Source organism: Piliocolobus tephrosceles, chromosome 12, assembly GCF_002776525.5.
Source record: "Piliocolobus tephrosceles isolate RC106 chromosome 12, ASM277652v3, whole genome shotgun sequence".
Lineage (NCBI taxonomy): Eukaryota > Metazoa > Chordata > Mammalia > Primates > Cercopithecidae > Piliocolobus > Piliocolobus tephrosceles.
The window spans coordinates 20,101,961-20,107,960 of NC_045445.1; positions in this window are offsets into that span (position 1 = coordinate 20,101,961).

Consider the following 6,000-nt stretch of genomic DNA (forward strand, 5'->3'; position numbering starts at 1 on the left):
TTTGCCATGTACTATATATGTGTCCATTGTTTAACCTCTTCCTGAGCAGCATGTTAAAGACAAAATTTTTGGTAAGAAGATAATTAATGTTAGAAGAAAAGCCCCACAAACAAAATCTAAGGTTTTTGTGAATTGGTTGGAAGGCAACTTACTTATAAACAAAATGAATTTAGCCAAATCAGTATACATTTTTTCAGGCTCCAGAATTATTGACACCATCTGTTAGCATCTAATCCAGAAATGGTACTACAGTCTATATTGTTGGCTTACATTTCAAGTATTTTTCTGTATCTTTTAAGACTATCTCACAGCGCCAAGACATCTAGTTGTAAAATCTAAAACTGTACTTATCAACCTTGAAAAAAATTTTTTAGTGTGGTAAAATAGAGTGACTATAGTTAACAATAATATATTGTGTATTTAAAAATAACCAACAGGGTGGAATTGGAATGTTCCTACCAAAAAGAAATGATAAATTCTTAAGGTGATGGATACACCAATTACCCTGATTCGATCATTACACATTGCATGCTTGTATCAAAACATCACATGTACTCCATAAATATATACAACTATTATGTACCCATAATAATTTTTTAAAAAGTGTATTGGGAGCACACTGTCTAAATGAGAATTATGAGGACCATTGAGGATACAGTAATATAAATTTAAGATATAAAATTGTTATGCAATTTTAAAGACTCAACTCTTTGAAACATGGATTAGAACTTCTGTTAAAATTCTGTAATGCTTAATTAAATCATATGATTGTGATATCAAAAATATACCTCACATATGATTTGAATGCCTACATTTTTTTACATTGATAACAAAAATGAATGTCATTTAATTAAAAAAAGTAACATAAAAAATTTCTTGGCTGTGTTAAGAACTTCTAGGTTGACAATTTTTTAGTTTTTACAACAACCCCGTGATAACCTCTTAAATTTTTAAGTATATAATACAGTTTTTTAAACTATAGGCACAATGTTACATAGCAGATCCCTAGAAATTATTATCTTGCATAACTGGAATTTTATACCCATTGAACACCCCTCCCTATTTCCCACTCTCTCAGCCTCTGGTAACCACCATTCTACTCTCTGCTTCTATGCTTTTGACTGTTTTAGATACCTTATACAAGTAGAATCATGCACAAACATTGTATATGTTTATTGTATGCAATATGATGTTTTGAAATATGCATATATTGTGGAAGAGCTAAATTGAGTTAATTAACATATGCGTTATCTCATATACTTACCATTTTTTATAGTAAGAACAATTAAAATCTACTCTCTTAGTGATTTTCAAGAATTCAATATATTGTTATTAATTATAGTCACCATGTTGTACCATAGGTCTCTTGTTTCTCCAATCTAAAATAAATTTTGTACTTTTGACCAACATCTGCCCAACCTCCCACCCCCAGCATCTGATATCCACCATTCTACTTTCTGCTTCTATGAGTTCAACAATTTTAGATTCCACATATAAGTGAGCTCATGCAGTATTTGTCTTTCTGTGCTTGACTGATTTCACTTAAAATAATGTCCTCCAGCCAGCACTTTGGGAGGCTGAGGCGGGCGAAATATGACGTCAGGAGTTCCAGACCAGCCTGGCCAACATGGTGAAACCCCGTCTCTACTAAAAATACAAAAAAATTAGCTGGGCATGGTGGCAGGCGCCTGTAATCTCAGCTACTCGGAAGGCTGAAGCAGGAGTATCTCTTGAACCCAAGAGGCCAAGGTTGCAGTGAACCTATATCGCGCCATTCTACTCCAGCCCAGGTAACAGTGTGAGAGTCTGTCTCAATAATAATAATGATGATGATGATGATAATAATAATAATAATAATAATAATAATAATAATATCCTCCAGGTCCATCCATGTTGTTGCCAATGATGGGATTTCCTTCTTTTTTAAGGCTGAAGAGTATTCCATTGCGTGTATATATGTACCACATTTTCTTTATCCATTCATCCATTGATGGGCACTTAGGTTGATTCCATTTCTTGGCTATTGTGAATAATGTTGCAATAAACATGTGAGTGCAGATATCGAGTCTGCATACTGATTTCATTTCCTTCGGCTATATACCCAGTAGAGATATTGCTGAATTGTTTGGTAGTTTTATTTTTAATTTTCTGAAAAACCTCCATACTGTTTTCCACAATGGATGTACTAATTTACATTCCCAACAACAGTATGCAAGGGTTCCCTTTTCCCCATATCCTCATCAACACTTGTCTTTTGTCTTTTTGATGATAGCTATTTTAACAAGTGTGAGGTGATACCTCATTGTGATTTTAATTTGCATTTTCCTTGCAAGATGGGTGAAGTTGAACATTTTTTAATATACCTGTTGGCCATTTGTATGTCTTCTTTTGAGAAATGTCTCTTTAGGTCCTTTGCCCATTTTTAAATATGGTTATTTGATTTATTGCTATTGAGTTGTTTGAGTTCCTTATATATTTTGGATATTAATCCCTTATTAGTTATATGACTTGCAAATATTTTCTCCCATTCTATAGGTTGTCTCTTCACTCGATTGGTTATTTTCTTTGCGGTACAGAAGCTTTTTAATTTGATGCAATTTTATTTGTCTACTTTTGTTTTTTGTTTTTGTGGCCTATGCTTTTGGGATCATAGCCAAAAATCATTGTGTAGACCAGTGTTGTGGAGTTTTCCACCTATGTTTTCTTCAAACGACTTTTTTTTTTTTTTTTTTTTTTGAGACGGAGTCTCGCTATGTTACCCAGGCTGAAGTGCAGTGGTGCCATCTTGGCTCACTGCAAGCTCCGCCTCCCGGGTTCACGCCATTCTCCTGCCTCAGCCTCCAAGCAGCTGGGACTACAGGCACGCACCACCACGCCCGGCTAATTTTTTGTATTTTTTTTAGTAGAGACGGGGTTTCACCTTGTTAGCCAGGATGGTCTCGATCTCCTGACCTCGTGATCCGCCCGCCTCGGCCTCCCAAAGTGCTGGGATTACAGGCTTGAGCCACCGCGCCCGGCCAAACGACTTTTACAGTTTCAGAGCTTACATTTAAGTCTTTAATCAATTTTGAGTTTGTTTTTGTATATGATGTAAGTGCCCAAGTTCTTTCTTCTGCATGGTGTATATCCAGTTTTCCTAACATCATTTATTACAGAGAATTGTTTTTTCCTCATTGTGTGTTCTTGGCATCTTTGTCAAAAATCAAACGACTGTAAATGTATGGGTTTATTTCTGGGCTCTCCATTCTGTTCCACTGATCGATGTGTCTGTTTTTATACCAGTACTAAGCTGTTTTGATTAATATAGCTTTGTAATGTGTTTTGAAGTCAGGTAGTGAGATGTCACCAGTTTTGTTCTTTTTGCTCAAGATTGCTTTGGTTATTCTAGGTCTTTTGTGGTTTCATACAAACTTTAGAATTTTTTTCTGTTTCTGTGTAAAATGTCATTGGAATTTTGATAGTGACTGCATTGAATCTGTAAATCATATTGGGTAGTATGGACATTTTAACAAAATCAATTCTTCCATTCCATGAACACAGGATACCTTTCCATTTTTTAAATCTTCTTCAGTGTTTTCACTAATGTTTCGTAGTTTTCAGCATACAGGTCTTAGATCTCTATAATTAAATTTATTCATAAGTGTTTTATCTTTGTACCTATTGTAAATGGGATTGTTTTCTTGATTTCTTTTTTGGATAGCTGTTCATTGGTATATGGAAATGCTACTTATTTTTGTATGCTGATTTTGTGTCTTAAAACTTTATCGTATTTATCAGTTTGAACTTTTTTTGGTAGAATCCTTGGGATTTTCTATATATATGATCACGTTGTCAAGAACAAGGACAATTTAACATCTTTCTTTCCAATTTGGATGCCTTTTATTCTGGCTTAATTGCTCTGGCTAGTACTTCTATTATTACAGAGAATAGAGTGGTAAAGAGGGGCATTCTTGTCTTGTTCCTGACCTTAGAAGAAGAGCTCTCAACTTTTTATCTTTGTGTATGATGTTAGCTGTGGGTTTGTTATATATGGCCTTTATTGTGTTGAAGTACATCTCTTTTATATATAATTTGTTAAGAGTTGTTTTAAATCATAAAAACATGTTGAATTTCGTCAAATGTTTTTTTCTGCATCTATTTAGATAATCATGTTTTTAATCCTCTATTTTATTTATGTGGTGTATCACATTTCTAAATTTGCATATGAGGAACCATCCTTGCATCCTAGGGATAAATCCCACTTGATAATGGTGAATGATCCTTTTAATGTGCTTTGAATTTCGTTTGCTACTATTTTGTTGAAAATTTTCGCAACCTTACTCCTCAGTGATATTGACCTGTAATTTTCTTTGTTGTAGTGTCCTTGTCTGGCATTGGTTATCAGTGTAATACTGGCCTCTTAAAGCGAGTTTGCAAGTGCTCCCTCCTCTTCAGTTTTTTTTTTTTTTTGAAAGAATTTGAGAATGGTACTAATCAGGCATGAAGCCATCCGGCCCTGGGCTTTCTTTAATCAGCAACTTATCATTACTGGTTCAATTTCCTATTCATATTGGTCTGGTCAGGTTTTCTATTTCTTCATGATTCAGTCTTGTTTAACTGTATGTGTCTAGGAATTTATTAATTTCTTCTAGGTTATCCAATTTGTTGGGGTATAATTGTTCACAAGAATTTCTTCTTATTCTTTTTTTATTTCTAGAATATCAGTTGTAATGTCTTCTCTTTTATTTCTGATTTTATTTGAGTCTTCTCTCAATTTATATACCACCATTACAGTATTAGAGTATTTTGAGTATGACTATGTATTACTTATACAATTAAATTTTGCACTTTTATGTTTTCATGTTACTTATTAGTGTCTTTGTCTTTCTGCTTGAAGAATTTCCTTTCTCATTTCTTGTAAGATAGGTCTGGTGGTGATGAGCTCCTCAGCTTTTGTTTTTCTGGGGAATGCTTTATCTCTCCTTTATTTCTGAAGGACAGCTTTGCCAGGTAGAGTAGTTTTGGCTAGCAGGTTTTTTTTGTTTTTTCCTGCACTTTCAGTATATTATCCCACTATTTCCTGGTTTTTGCTGATAAACCAGCTGATAGATGTATTATGGCTCCCTTATATGTAATATGTTTCTTAATTCTTGACACTTTCCTAATTTGTTGTTTGATTATTGATAGTTTAATTATGATGTGCCTTGATGAACTTCTCTTTGTGTTGAATTTTATTGGAAGCCTCTAGGCTTCCTGTACTTGTATGTTGGCATCTTTCTCCATATTTGGGAAATTTTCTACCAATTTTTAAAAAATAGGCCTTTTGATTATTTTCTCTCTCTTCTTGTGAAATTTCTATTAGGAAAAGGTAGTTCTCTTGATGGTGTTCTATAATTCCCATAGGCGTTTTTTTTTTTTTTTTTTTTTTTTTTTTTGGTCCTCTGGATAATTTCAAATGTCCTGTCTTCAAGCTTACTGATTCTTTTGCTTAATCAAGCCTGCTTCTGAAGATTTCTCTTAAATTTTTCAGTTCAGCTAATCCTTCATCTCTAGGATTTCTATTTGGATTTTTTAAATTAGATTTTTTGGGGGTCAAACTTCTCTTTTTGTTAAAGTATTGTATTCTACATTTTATTGAATTTTCTGTCCCTATTTTCTTACAGTTCAGTGATCTTTAAGAGGATTTTGTTAATTCTTTGTCAGTCACTTTATAGATCTCTATTTCTTTAGGGTTTGTTATTGAAGATTTAGTTTCCTTTGGTGGTATCATAATTCCCAGATTCTTTGTAATCCTTGTGTTATTATGTGGGTGTCTGCACATTTGAGAAAATGGCCACCTGTTCCTGCCTTTATACAGGTGTTCTTTGGCAGGAATAGGCCTTCACTATTTAGTCTAGTCTGGAATTTCTTTCTTTTCTCTTTCTTTCTTTCTTTTCTCTTCCTTCCTTCCCTCCTTCCTTCCTTCCTTCCTTCCTTTCTTTTTCCCTCCCTCCCTCCCTCCCTTCCTTCCTTTCTTCCTTC